Genomic DNA, 14753 nt, shown 5'->3' with positions numbered 1-14753 from the left:
CAACACAGGTGCTCCTGTTTCCTGGTCCTCTGCTTATTCCAACAGACCAGTTTCAGCCTTTCCTGAAACCTGTACCAAGTCAGATTCCTGCCATCCCTTCCACTTCTTTCTGCAGCTGAAGGAAGTGAGGGAGCAGCTCCTTTGCTGCACGTGGGGAACGTGAGAGTGGTCCCAGAGGGACCAGTGCTGACTGAGCAACCTCCACCTCCGTGCAGCCAGATAACAGGGCCTGCAGGAACACTTTCCACACCACCAACATTTTAAGTCTGTATGGATGCCCTCTAGTCCTGGAGCAGGAGCAACACGGGACAAGCGAGCAAGCAGTGGCCTTCATCTCTGTGGGTCAGAACCCAGTTGTCAGCACTCACCATGGCTGGTCACCGCTTGGCCGGTCCATTCTGCAGCAGGGCCTGATGCTCCATGGGGTGGATCTGAGCTTTTAACCACCTCTGGGAGGTGAAAGCCCTTTGCCTTCATTGGTGGGGCTCCTGCCTCTGGGCCTGCTACCACTGCCTCCTCATGGCTTCTTAGGCAACATTTTAACATCTCAAGCAAAGCAGCGCTTAAACCAACAGTAGCACTTGATCCCACCTACTCAAACCACCTGCCCTAAATTGGGAGGAATGCCATAACCAATCACACCCTAGAGGAATTGGCTTCCCAAACTTCAGTCAGAAAGGACCAGATCTCCAGGACACGGCAGCCCTCGCTCACTCCACTGGGAGGCAGTGGGCAGAAGTGCCATGTAATGTAACCAGCACAAAGTCATGGCCGGGGGGGAGAACGTGGCAATGCATGGAAAATGTCATCGGCCAAAAGGCAATTAGCAGCCAGGCTAAATGCAGAAGCAGAAGGGAGTGGTTTCCTAACAAAACAAGCCTTGTTAAAAAATAAGAGAAAAAAAAAAAAAACACCCTAAACCTTGCTTTGCTCAGAAACGCAGCATTCTCGGGAGACTGAAAGCATCTGAAAAAAATACTTCTGGGAAGCTTTCAGTAAAGATTATTCTTTACAGACAGATTTGGCAGCCCTTCCTGCTCTGTCTCCTAATGCTGCTGAGCATAACTATGTTAAGTCAATAAGCAAAGCCACTCAACATTTTTTTGAGGTTTTCTAGGCCAAGAGAGGAAGCAGTGAGATAGGGAAGTTTTCAGAAGTGGGAGTTGTGCCTGCCTCGCTTCTAATTGTAGTGAAACTGTCAACCTCTGCGTTGTGTTTCAAGACGTTACACTTCAAAATCATTCCCTCTGTGCTTTGAATTGCTATACTTTTAAGCTAACTACTTCTAAAAGTGCTATTTTAAAAAAATGACATCTTCAACCACATTTAACGTTGCGAATAAATCTGAATTTGCAAAGTCTCATTGGGTCCCTGCAAAAGTGCAGATTTTTATCACACTTGACAGCCAATCTCTTGGAAACGATCTGTGCAAAAATTTAGATTATATTATATCGTATCAAGACATTCAAGAGAAAATGTGTTTTTCTTTGTTACAAGCTAAAAATAATGATGTTCTTTTCACCTCAGATTAAAAAAACCGCACTCAAGTGGCAAACAATAGTGAAACCAATTAGTAATCTTACAACCTAGAATCCTACTGATGTGCAGGCATGTATTAATCGTATTTCAGAATGAGCTAGAGGCACGCGTGGCCAAAAAAAGTGAACTAGGCTGAGATGCACCCCTGCACTCAGCCAAAAGAGAAGTGAGTCCAGGCACTACACTGAGATGCAAAGATCCTTGTCCTTGAGCCCTACCAGAATGATAGCTTCACTCTTAAGCCAATGTGCCAAATTTCTGTTTGCTGCCCAGATCAAGCAATGAGAGAGATACCTGCTGAAATGCAGGGAGCTGAGGGAGCCCAGCGCTTTCCAAGTCTCCCCCATAAACATTTGAATATTAGGGTAATTAGGAGGCCACGCTCCTTTCATGCTGTCACGAAACAGAGCATTCATGTTGGTTTAGCTTTAATGATTTCAGAATAAGGAGGATGGTCTCAGAAGAGTAAAGGTGGTTAGGTTCAGTAAGACTTGGGCGTATTCACAGCTCATTGCTCAAGGTAGTAAAACCAATTCAGACGAAATGTTTACTGCTAAATATCTGGGGAGATGGCAAACAGGCATGTAAACAGCTCACAAAGCGTAGGCTGAGAATGAGCTCCATGTGATCACAAGCCTCAGCAAGGACCTACCTTAAGCTTGTGTGCCCAGCACAAGCAAGCCCCAGCCCCTGCACAATACTTTCCCCAAACAGAAGATTACACTGTACCTTGTGAGGCTGAACAACTTTGAAGTGTTGTCCTGAGGTCTGCCAAAGTTCGAGGTGTTCCAAACGCCAGGTTTCAATTGAAGCTGATCTATTTTTCACATCCTTCTCCCGGCCCCTCATTTCTCTGCTCTAAAGGAGGATAGTACTGTGTTTAATCCTGGGAAAGAAGATCCTACCATTTCTTGCCAATGACTGCCCCTCGCAGCACTTGGAGGTTGCATCAGGTGCTTTCCGAGGAAGTACAAGCTCGCTCACTGCTCACTGTACGACGGGTGCTCAGCCAGGCCAGGCTCCGAAGCCATGAATGCTCTCCTAGGGGTTATTTCTGCACTGAGAAAGCAAGGAGACATGGCCTCCCTTCTACAGTCCTCAACAAAAGCTCCTGCACCTCCAGCTTATGAGCCATCACCACTTCTCCATGCAAGGATATAATTCCTCCCCATCCCTTCCCAGTCCAACAGAAAAAAAAAACAGCGTCTTAACCACACAATAGTGATGCTGGCAAAATCCTCCCCCCCCAAACCCTTGGCACCACTTGTGCAAGAATCATAGAATCAGAGAGTCAAGAGGTGAGGAAACAGAGCTGTGTCACACGGGAACAGCTGAGCTACACTGAACAACAGCCAGCAACAGTTCTGACAAACCAGCCAGCGCCCAGCCCAGCTCATTTCCCCACAGAGATGCTGCCCTGCAGAACCGAGCAGGGCTGCATCACACTCTCGAGCACCACAACCATCTGGCAAACGTGTTCATCAGATCACTGCCATAGTTCACAGATCCCTTCCAGGCTGGGCACAAGGTAAGCACAAAGTTTTTGCCAGGCCTGCACTTTTTTCTTCCCCGTTCCACATCATGCGAATCATTTCTGTTTCTCAGCACCAAAGAGTTAATAGAAGAAAGAACTACTGTGGCATGTGCTCCGTGCAAGGGTAAGTGGATTGGCCAGCTATCAAAGCAGATTGTTAAATACTGCACTGAGCTCCCCATTTTTTCCCCCGACTGCAATAAACGTAAGGATTTAATGTGGCTGTAAATGTAAACCTAGACCACATCTGCTGATAAAGCAAAGCCTTTGTACTTGCACAACTGCCATTAACAGTATCCAAAATACTTAACTTTCATGAATTCTCCTACATTCAAAAGCTGACCTGCAGCCTGCCTGAGGCAGCCAACGAGAACTGCACACTCAGCACAACTGCACCTTAAAGACAGAGGGGAAATGGTGATTGTGCTATAATACAAAATTAGACTTCTAAGAAAGTAAATCATTAGTGCAGCTACTAGGCTGCTGTAGTATTTTGAGCACCACTTCACCACACCGGACCAAAACATTTCAGCATGGCTCTCACTTGGAAGGCAGTGCTAGGTATTACAGTCATGTCATTTGTCTCTTTCATCATGGACATCAGCTGAACTGGTGTCTGTCACCTCCTGCTACTAGACTTTTCATTTACATTAGCTGAGGCTGTTCTGCTGTTTGAAAATTTCTACAATCCTGCAATCACATTAGTAGCTCAGAAGAGAGCGTATGATCTCTTGGGAAACTTCAGCCGCAGACTCTGGCCATCAGCATTCTTGCTACTTCTCAGAAGATAACTGAATTCTGATATAGTATTCTAATTTTAACTAATTTCTTGGCAAGATATTCTCTCCTTCTGTGCACACGTCAGACACGGATTCTGTTCTAGCAGTCCTCCCTTGGTTAATTATTACCAAACCACTTGAAGGCTTCTCCACCACAAGTCAGGTGTGAGCAGCTAAGACCCACCTAACAGGACTCAATCCCTGAACACTTTCATTGTGAATGGCATAAAGCAACCCTAGGTGAGCCTACTTCCTTGTTGGTGCACGCTGTGCTCTGCTCTGTACTCCCCAGAGGAAGGTAACTCAGGGCAGCAGCACCTCTCCTAAACCACTAATCTTTTTGAGATTCCTTCCTCTTGCAAGACCTACAGGCATAAAATCCAGCCCAGGATGTAACAAGCAACTCTTTCTACTGTCTTTAATATTATTATTCCAGAACTATTAATAATAGCAAAATAATTTCATTTGCACTGCTAGCAAATTTAATTTTCATATGTATAATCAACAGAATTATGCATACAAATAGACATTTACTCTTTCATCCTGGGCTTGGAGACAAAAAAAAGAAAAAGGAAGCGTGTTTTATAGTTGGCCCCATTGGCATCTGTAGCTAATCCTGCAGCCTCAGGTTAAGTGGAACTCTGTGCTATCCCAGCCTATTTCTAACTATCCAGTACTTTCCCAGCCTATGACTAGTTTCATTTCAGAAACACGTGTGCTACAATATTCACATCCAGATTTCAAAGATCTAACTGTGTTTCAAGGTGCGAGCTAGATCATACTCTATTTCACACCGGAGGACCAACTGAGAATTCTGAGTGCTTCCTCAGGATTCCTACAAAGGGCCATACTTAACAGCAAAACAGACTGCAACAAACGCGGAAAAAGGAAAGCTGAATCTCTGGGTTGAGAACAAGTGCAATGATTTCGCACTGGAATTGCACACACCCCATCTGCTGGCTTTCTGGAAGACTGAGAACTGAAACAGCAGCAAGTTTTCCTCTTTGCTGAAGTTACACATGGAGCAGTGCCTGATAGCTGAGTGCTGCACAAAGCTACGGGGAACTACAGCCTGTCCCAGGTGAACCACAAAGAAGCCCAGACCAACAAATCCACTCAGAGCTAATACAGGCCACAATCTGATGAGATGAATGTACTCCAGCTGACAAAATTCTGGGTTGCACTGTGCACCTGCTTGTCTAAGACCCTTGATGCAGGGCTCACAGAACTGACCAGCAACAACTACAACGTGAATCCAGAGTCTGAGGGGACTATAAGCATTGAGGACTGACCATAAACCGTCTCAATGCGTGACAGATCTCCTCAGGTCCTTCCCAGACATGCAGGCTATCACTGACAGTTTCACTGACATGCCACGGGGATTAGCAGAATCCCAGTCTGGTGGGATTACCCTGGGTTCCCAGTGAGCCCCTTCCGGAAGTGATCGGTGTCAAAGCCCCAGCACTTTGTCACAAAGACTCGTAATGGATGTGATTTCCAGTAAAGGTTGCATTCACAGCAATTTTATTTGCATACAGGGTTGGAGTCGGTTCAGAAGCAGACTCTTCAGTTATCTACAACGTTTGGAGGAACTCGCTGTTGAAGAAAGAAAATAGTATTTGTCTTTGATCGGCTACTGGCCTTCATCGCACGCCAAATTCTGCTCTTCCATCCACTGCCACTTCAGCAGCGTGACCTGGGATGAAACTGAGAGTGATACAACAGAATTGCACTGAAAGAAATGAAGCTAAATGTTTAATCTTCAAAAATGTATATAGCTTGCTCCAAAAGTGCTGCCTCCTATTTATTTCCATTGAAACTACAACAGATACAAAGAGTACATAACATAATTTGATAGAGCAAATTCTCAGCTACAAAACACTGCTTTTCAACATAGTCACCACCATTCACTATGCGTTTTCACCAGCAATGACTCGTGAAAGCCCACCATAGCCATCCAGAATGCAATTTGTCTTTCATGTCACTGTTGCCACTGCTGAAACACACCACCTACCTCCTCACTGTGCTCGCATCCACTGCTTGGGCTCCAGAAACATTCAGCTAGTATTGATGAATGTCAGTGGGTGCCATTTTTTCCACATGGAGGACTTCAATGACACACCTCTGCTTCATATGCACTTCCATGTCAGACGCCTTTCTGTCAGACTCCCCCTCTGCTGCCATCCATCACACGGCAACAACATGTAACAGAATACTGGTGGGAAGGTTCAGTCTCTACTGCCATACCACCAACATCCACCTACTGTGGATCAACACAATAAATTAGGAGGCATTGCTTTCAGATCAGTTCTTGTAGGTGATACCGCTTTTAAAAAATATTGTCCCCATGCAGAACACTTAAAATTTACCATCTGATTAGAGGCTACTTTTGCTGTTGACCTCCCATCTCCATTTCCTGAGCCGAATGTTGAGAAGGCGTAGTACAGTTTCAAGCTATACACCAGCCAAAGAGAACAGTGATGTGAAACTGATATTTGTGTTTTGTCAGTACCAGCAAAGGTGTGTCTGCACAGAGCTGTGATAACTGTCAGCACCTCAAAGCAATTTAGATCTCTGCCTGTCTGTGCGCCAGGCAATCTTCAGAGCTGCAGATCTCTGGCTTCTGAGTGCTAATGTCTCAATAACCTCAGCTGCACAAGCTCCCCAAATTAAAACAGCACATTCATCCATTTCTAGGAATCAGCCACAGTTTGGATGACGCATCATTCCAGCGCTCAGTTTCTTCTGGCCACAAATGCATCCTAGAGATCTTAAAACTCAGCCCTTCCCCAGCTCCAACTGGAGTTGGACCAAGTGTCCAGCACTGGCACCAGACCCAGTGCGGTGCCAGAGTGTTTCAGTAATGAACCCACTAGCATGGGAGATGTTTTTAGAAACACTGGGCACAAGGCACCTTTGCCAAGGTTCAGTGAGCTTTCTGCTGGTGACTTGAGCGGACGTATTGAATGTCAGCTGGTATGTTTATCTTCTTTAAACACTGAGCTGCCTTTCAAATAAAATCTAACTGGACAGATTACTGCTTTAATGCTAATGGAAACTGATCAAAAGACCCTACATTATTTGGCTGCCTTACCTTAAAACCTTTTCCTGCTTTACTTTCCATGCAAAATACATCAAAAGAGTATTCCTATCAATGGAGACCCTGTAAATTTATGAAGATGAGGAAAATGACACTAAAACTGGGTTGTGTATAAAAACATCAGAAACCCTCCATGCATTTGCACATGGGCTACTTTGGAAAACAGGAGTTAGAGATGTACTCTATATAAGCACATTTGAAAATAACACTCCTTATCTACAAAAGGCAGGTTTTCCTCAGTTTCCATCATGGTTCCTTTGGCTAGAAACAAAAGGCACTGGCAAGCTAGCGTAAAAACGGAACAAGCCGATACTGTCACTTAAGGAGAAGACAAACAGCAATGGTCAAACTTCCACCAGCCAGCTCTCTCTCCACGCCTTTTGAAGGGACAATGGCTGGCCACCACCTGGACCAAAGCTGTCAGTGCATTTAAATGCAGAAAGGCTTTCATGATTCTCAGGCAGAACAACTATTTCTTTTTGTCTGAACTCTTTTTAGAAAGCATGAATAGCGACTACATAGCAGAGCATAGATGCCTATTAACAAAGCCAACAACAATTACTGCTATGTCTAAGAATCAACAAAAAAAAACACATACCAATGTATTCCAAAGGCGTTTGCTAACAAAGCAAACTCAATCCACACAAGCCCCAGCAGAGAAACCCAATTGTACGTCATGATTTACGATCTCTCAGCAGGTTGTACTGGGTCCTCCAGATTCCACGCTTGCCTTTGAAAGCAATTAAGTTTCTAGCACTTCTGGGAGCGACAAAGCTCCATCTACACAACCTGCACGATGTGCTCGCTGAGCCTGCAGCCTGGCAGCCCACACTACAGCACTGAGAGAACTTTCCCTCCACTCATCTGGGAGTGGAGATGTGCAAAGGGGCCCCTCTCTGCTTTGCTGCCGTTTCATCCAGGCAGCCAGGTGGGGCTGGACCTTCAGAACACCTGCAGGGCCCCTCTCAAGCAGGAGAGAGAAATCTTTCCTCACCGAGGAAAACTGCGCAAGTTCAGCCGGTGTGACCTATTCCAACTACTCAGCAAGACTGAGAAGCCTTACTTACATTACAGCATGTCCAAAAACCATGACGAAACTGAGGCCCCGCTGTGCTACGCTCTGTGCAAAAACATGAGAAGGCAGCACCTGCTCTATGCCGCTTACGTCTTATGCAGAGCAAGCCGCACCTGAGGCAAGGGCAAGGAGCATGTGTACAGCGGGAGCTTCATGTAACCGCAGTACAAATGCTGCTTCTGAGCTCTTGTAGTACAGCAGCACAGCCTGATCAAGATCAGTCACAGGCCCCGGAAGCAAAAAGCAATGCAATTTCCATCACCACGCTGCTTGCAGCTGTAGTACAGATTCTCTTGTGAGGACAGAGCAAGAATGGGGTGAGGAAGGACTGGGCACGGGCAGTGGCTGCAGCATGGCCCTAAGCAGACACAAGGCACCACCTCCTTGCAGGCAGGCCTGTGAGCTGCCTCTGGCTATCTGCAGCCAAGATGCTGCTGTGACGCGGAGGTTCACACACAGCTTGCTCCATGGTGAATGTGCTAAGGCCAGTGCTCTCTCTTTACTTCTGTTCCTCAGACTGTGTGTGTTTGGTGGTTGGAGCTGCTGAGTGCTCCAGGTGAAATCAGTGGGAGCAACCTGTGCTCAGCACCTCAGGAAGCTGCCAGCAGCCCTTTTGATCATTTCACTTTGTGCCCATCGGTCTACCTGCTTCCTCTGCCACACAGCAAGATACCCGGCTCCTTGAATACGCTCAGCAAAGGTAAGAGACAGATGATTTCAAATACTGACATTTTCAAAATGATTTAAACCTAGTTAGGAGAGTTCAGCCAGCTCTGTTTCCTCGCTGACAACATCTGTGGTTTCACAGTCATATTTCTGTGTTTCTCCTGCTCGCCTGTTGCTGTGCAAGGGCTCACAAATACAAATATTCTGCCAAACTTGGCAGAAAATAAATCGGAAAAAAACACTTCCCCTCTTATCTCCTTTATATGGAGTTGCAGCCATTTTTAATGACCAGAGGTAAGTACTTTTGGAGACAGCACCGTGTTTAAAGAAGACTGAAGACAAAGTGTCAGATGCTCTCATGTCCTTTAAGCCCTCATTAAAGTGCTTGAGCATCCTTGGACGGAAAGTGCTGAGACTTGGTCACGAACAGTTCATTAGGCACGCAAAGATATCCCGACGTGTCAAAAATGCTACATTCGCAAAGCCACGAGCTAAAAGACAGGGAAGCGCTGGGGAAAAAAAAATGGCCAATTATGCAACATTTCATCTTGTTTAATTTTATCATCACAGTATTTTTTCCACGGGAAACGGTGCCATTCACTGCGCTACTGAATAAACAGTACTCAGTAATTTGCTTCATTCTCGCTATTAAAAACAGTCCTAAGCCTTTTTAAAATATCTTTACTTGAAACGTGCTTTAAAGACAGAACCAACAATTCCCTCATAGGTTATTTTCTGGCTGCCACCATATTATCTAACTGCCTGACATACTAAAATTAGTGCATGTTTGCAACACTCCTGTGAGAAGCTTTTTCTCCCTGTTGTACAGACTCCGAGAAATTGAGGTTGTGGACAAGGGTCCCTTCCAAACCCGGCTCCACCACTCAAAGAGGCTTTCCTCCCACACACGTGCTCGGCACCAGCTGCCCCTCTTCCTGTGATGACTGTCTCCCTTCAGAAGTGCTAGCAGTCTGCTAGAAAAGCATTTTGTAATCCCTTATGGTGAAAATAAGTCAGAGGGGCTCTGGTCTACAGTTTCCTGTCTTCAATGCCACTCCAGCTTTGCCTAAAACCCCCTGGGAGACATTCAGCTTTCCCAAAGAGTCTCTAGAGGTTCTTTTCCAAGGGGAGGGCACTGAGTACATGGGAGGCTGTGCTGTCACAGACACAAGCAGGGTGTCTATCCATACCTGTAGGTCAGAAACACTGTGGGACTGAATCTTTAAAAGCGGCAAACCGCCCTCTATGAGAGGTACTGGAGTAACTTCAAGCAGTAGAGCAGAAGGCCTCCCATGAACTAATGCTGCAGGTTTAAGATGCAATATCCATTCATAGATATGCACTGATAGCACACAGATAGCAAGACTAAGGGGTAAAAATAGGTGGAGATAGATGTGCTCCCACACAGCACCTCTGCCAGCCAGATAATTGTGGCATCCTCTAGCTGGAGACTACTCTTCTGTCCCAAAGGTGCTGGAGCAAACAGCTTGATTGCCTCTCATCCACTCCAGTATAAAGTCAGATACCCAAAACAGCCCTAGCAGCAGTTTAAACTAAACTGTGTGATTTCACAGTGAGGTTTTTGTTCTGATTCAGAGGGGCAGCACTTGCATAATTCGTTCTGCTGTCTCTGGCTGTAGGGCTGTGCCAAGCACTCGGGATCATAGCAAACAACTGAGGGTGGGACAGTCATGTATCTTCTCACCAAATAAGACAGGCAACATGAAACACCAGCCTCAGTAATCAGAAACTCCATCCCAATGTACAGAGCAGAGATTTCCTTCTGATCTTCCCTTCTGTGGATTCAGTCTCACTGCTTCCCTCCTCAGACTTTTTATCCCAATTTCCTTCAGGATCCTCATCTTAATCCCAATCCCATCTAATAATCCAGCCTGACCAGCTCCAAAATGCTGTCCCCACAATTGGTTTTTGCAATCCTAACAGCCCTCATCTCCTTGCTCAGAGAGCCCCATGTATCCACTCATCCAGAACATGCTCTCTTCCTCCTGTTCCATCCTTTCTGGGCAACCAACAGCTTTGCTGAAAACACGAAGGAACAGTCAGTCTCCTTCCTCTCGCTCCCTATGCTAGGACCATAGCTCTCCTCAGGAGACAGATGAGACATTTCTGAGTTTACAAACTGACCAGTTGTGGAATTTTTTTCCAGCAAATGAGAAGGTCCCTAATGCCAGGGCAACTCCACATCCAAAATTCAAATATCCACCCTCAAAAGCAAAGGTGCTACGCAGCTACTCAATGAAACAGGTGGACTATTTTTATAAAAGGTACAGAAACGTGATTTTCTGTATCTTGTTCTCAAGACAACCAGAATCATTCACACTGAAATATAAAAAGAAGAAGAAAAAAAAAAATCAACGTGAAAACAGCTACTAAGTATGGAAAAACGCCACGCCAAAAGGTTATCCTGGAAAATTACTAAATGTTGAGCAATGCTGATTGCAGGCACTTCAACCAGCTTTTCTTACATTACTTGCTATTTCCTACAGTTACTACTAAGGAAGACCCTTACACAAATCCATGATGCAGATTAAAAATGAAAGAAGATCATAAGCTCCAGTGATGTCTGGAAATACCTCAACACGGAGAAGTACAGACTATAATAAAAATGATGCCTAATTATGAGGCAATAGATGGTAAATGCAGTGAGTGCAGAGATTTTTTGATTCAGATATACAAGAGGCAGGAAATGCAAGTGTCACAGCCACAGCCTATTTACAAAAATTAGGAGGAAGTGTTGATTGGTTTCTATAGACACAAACTTTGATATTCACACTAGAATCAAACAATTGTTCTTAGGAGTGGAAGCAAGGTCAAACACTCATCACAGTTCAGCAATCAAAGAAAGACAGCAAGAAAATCCTTCTGACACATGGCCTTCATCATCTAAGAGTCAAATGATTAAACTGCAAGAAAGCAAATAAAATGGCTTTAAAACAAACATTCAGGTCTTTCTTCATAAAAACATGTAAGTTTTCAGCAGATGACTCAAATGTGAAAGTTTGTGGTCTTTGCTCTGGTAGCTGGGTAGGCTGTACTCTAAACTACTACGTAAATGAGTCAAGTGTTTTTCATTTTCTAGGGTGCGAGTCGCACTCCTGAACCCTCCACAGAAGGGATCATCACTGCTGCTGAGCAAGAAAAGATGAGGGCAGTGGGATATTAAGCTATTTTGCCCCACAGGGGACTTAAACTCACTTTCATGGTGTGACTGAAGAGCAGTTGTAAAAGCACTTTCTCCTCATGTAAGACTCTGAACTAAAAGCAAAAGGTCTATTTTTTAAATTGTATTAAAAGAAAGGCAGAAATACAGATTTCCTCATGGATCATTCCAACTTCGTGCTTTGCAGAACCATGCAGAACATTGCACCATGATAACCGTAATACAAAGATGTCTGTGCACTTTGTTATCCCACTCAGACACAACTCTGGTGTTACTGACTGCTGTATTAAGTTGGACTTTCTGGTTCTCACCTATCTGAATCAAACAAAGAAGCCCTGCAAACAATAAAGCTTCGTTTTCTGCATTATATGGGTCTACTATGTAGTCCAAGCACAACTTTTTCCTCTACTAGACAGGTAAATTTACAGGGGGAAGAGTCAAAATGCATGCAGTGTGGGCCAGGCTTTCCTGGTAACCCTGAGGAACCAGGCACAACCAAAGAAGCAAGGAAAAAGGAATCTTTCCTCCCACTGGAGGTGAAATGAAACTAAACCAAACTAAGAGTGTTTCAACAAACAGCCTTGTGATGGCTGCATGTGGCTCTGGGCAGCCTGGTCTGGTGGTTGGTGACCCTGCCTATGGCAGCAGCGTTGAAACTTTGAGGCCCTTTTCATTCCAGGCCATTCTATGATTCTATGATCCTCTCATTTCCAAGCTGAATAGCCACAAGGAAGAGCAAAGCAAGTCCAGAGATACATTTATTTTCTGAAAAAGATTAGATTTTCAGGTCACAAGCTACATATGTGTATGGCCTGAACAGTTTCATGGGGTGTACTGGAGTTCATTCTGATTCACATGGGTTTTGGATACCCCCCCTCATAACCTCTATGCCTTTCTGCATCAGGCACTTAGAAATGTCACTAGCTCAGGCAGGTATGTAATAATATCTCAGTCTCCTTGTCATTAGGAGAGAAATCTAGGACAAATGGCTTATGTTTGTTATGCATACTATTGCTTCAGTTTTTGGTTTTTTTGCATGACACCCCAGCAAGGAAATAGTCAACAAAAAGGACTGTCTGAAGGTCTGAGTCTCCTTTTACTGGGAAGGTCAGGCAGCAGTTTACAGAAGAAGAAGGAGAAAATAAAAAGGAATTAGCAGAAATGGACAAGCACTTCTTTTTTCTTTCTTTTTTTCTTCTTAAATAACAAAGCAATTCAACCTAGAAAAGAAATGCAGAGGGCAGGCTGCAAGTTAGGAGAGCGGACTTTATGAGCTGATACACAGACTGAAGTCTGTTCCTCAGCCCTACAGCAAACTTCACTCTCTGAAGCAGTAATTTAGAGGTAGACACCGTTCAGTGACATGCCACTGTCCTGGAGTACATAAATCCTGCTAGTCTGGGATGCGAGATAGCTGAGGTAACTGAGCTGTGATCATGCTGGAAAAATGAGAGAGGAGAGAGCAGCTGAATGACATTGGTACACAACAGAAGCACTGAGGAAGCATTCAAATGGAAAGGTGTTCTTTAAGGCAGAATAGTTGCCCAGAATTTTGGAAATTGAAGTCAAAGCCCATACTACGAAGCTCTTATGTATTGCTGATCATAGCCTTCAGCCTTTCTGCATCTCACTGCGAAACAGGGATAACAACAGTTGCCTAACTCATACGTGGGCATGGGAATAAAAACATAAAGGAGAGCAGAGCGCTTGGATGCTCAGCCTGCAACCTCGTGAAGAAAGCAACAGGATCCCCCAACTCCCAAAGAAGTTAATTCTCACCAAGACACAGACTGAGGAACTTCAATGCACAATGCCCTCAGTACATAAAGAAAAGAACTGGACAGACTTTTACATCTTAGCTGCTTTTAACAGACTATAAAACTGTGCACATTAGGAGTCCCTCAGGCATCAAGCAGTAACATCCACAGGCAAACACCGTACTAGAACAGAGGATCTGAAGAACCCACAAGATAGGGGAATGTATTTCAACAATTAAAAGTGAGTATTCATAGAATTCAAGAAGAGAAATTCCAGCCCGTTATCATTCACTAAGTTTCAAACAACAAGCTATCCAAGAACCTTCTGCCATACACACACAAAGAATGTAGAAAATACAGAATTCTCTTGAGCTGTCTATGTCTCTATGATTTCCTAGATTAGTTCATTGCAGTAGTTAATTAAGCAGATCAATCTTTCATAGTCTTCTTTATAAGGTCATAAATTCATGCAAATGATTAGCTTCGTCCACCACTTGCAGTAAGGATCTGCTTGAAGTAGTCTTTGGCAGATTCCTCAGTTTAATACTTATAAGTGTGCCTGTATACAAAGGAGAGAGAAACAAAAAATGCTGACACTAAACAGCAAATGCAAGGCCCCAAATGCATTAGTTATCAAGAAGGAGACAGAAACCAAAACCAGCTCTTCAACCATTTGCCTTTTCAAATCTCTATTCCTTTTTTGGGGGATCTTTGTTTATTGCAAGTGACTGTTTCCTATGTTTGCACTGGGGTGTCTCAGACCCTCTTTCCACTGAGACAAAAATATGTTTTTTCTCAACCATGTTATTAGCAATCATAGCAAACGGTTTCCTTTTATTTCTTCTCCATGACCTTTCTCAAGATCTGCCTACTGTTCATCTAAAAGCAAAAGCTACAGCTGATGCTTATCATACTTTTTTTTTTATTAATTATTTAAATGAAAAGCAATTCTACCTCTTACTCTAATGTATATGCAAGCCACCTGAAGTTTGGGGTGGGGAAGGGGCAGATTTTCCCACTGGAATACATTTTTCCTCCACGTATTAGAATTTTTCACATCACATCCACTTTTATTTTGCTTTTTTTTAATTTGTGACTTGTTACTAGAGAAAACATTTTGCT

General features: G+C 44.2%; 1 protein-coding gene across 9 annotated transcripts in view; it reads right to left on the bottom strand.

Annotated features, from left to right (window-relative positions):
* ATXN1 (ataxin 1) overlaps positions 1–14753 on the bottom strand; it is a 198822-nt gene that overhangs the window by 89755 nt on the left and 94314 nt on the right. The window contains exon 3 of one of the 9 annotated variants that reach the window (XR_006172165.1): positions 12085–14190. The exons of the other annotated variants lie outside the window; for them this stretch is intronic. The gene's annotated coding sequence lies outside the window, so the exon portion shown is untranslated. Of the gene's footprint in view, positions 1–12084; positions 14191–14753 lie in introns of those variants that run through there. 9 annotated transcript variants of the gene reach the window in all.

This window comes from Centrocercus urophasianus, unplaced genomic scaffold (assembly GCF_019232065.1).
Source record: "Centrocercus urophasianus isolate 14NV4802_14NV808 unplaced genomic scaffold, USGS_Curo_1.0 seq_11, whole genome shotgun sequence".
Lineage (NCBI taxonomy): Eukaryota > Metazoa > Chordata > Aves > Galliformes > Phasianidae > Centrocercus > Centrocercus urophasianus.
The sequence above is the reverse complement of the archived record's forward strand: the minus strand, read 5'-3'. Positions and strand labels throughout refer to the sequence as shown.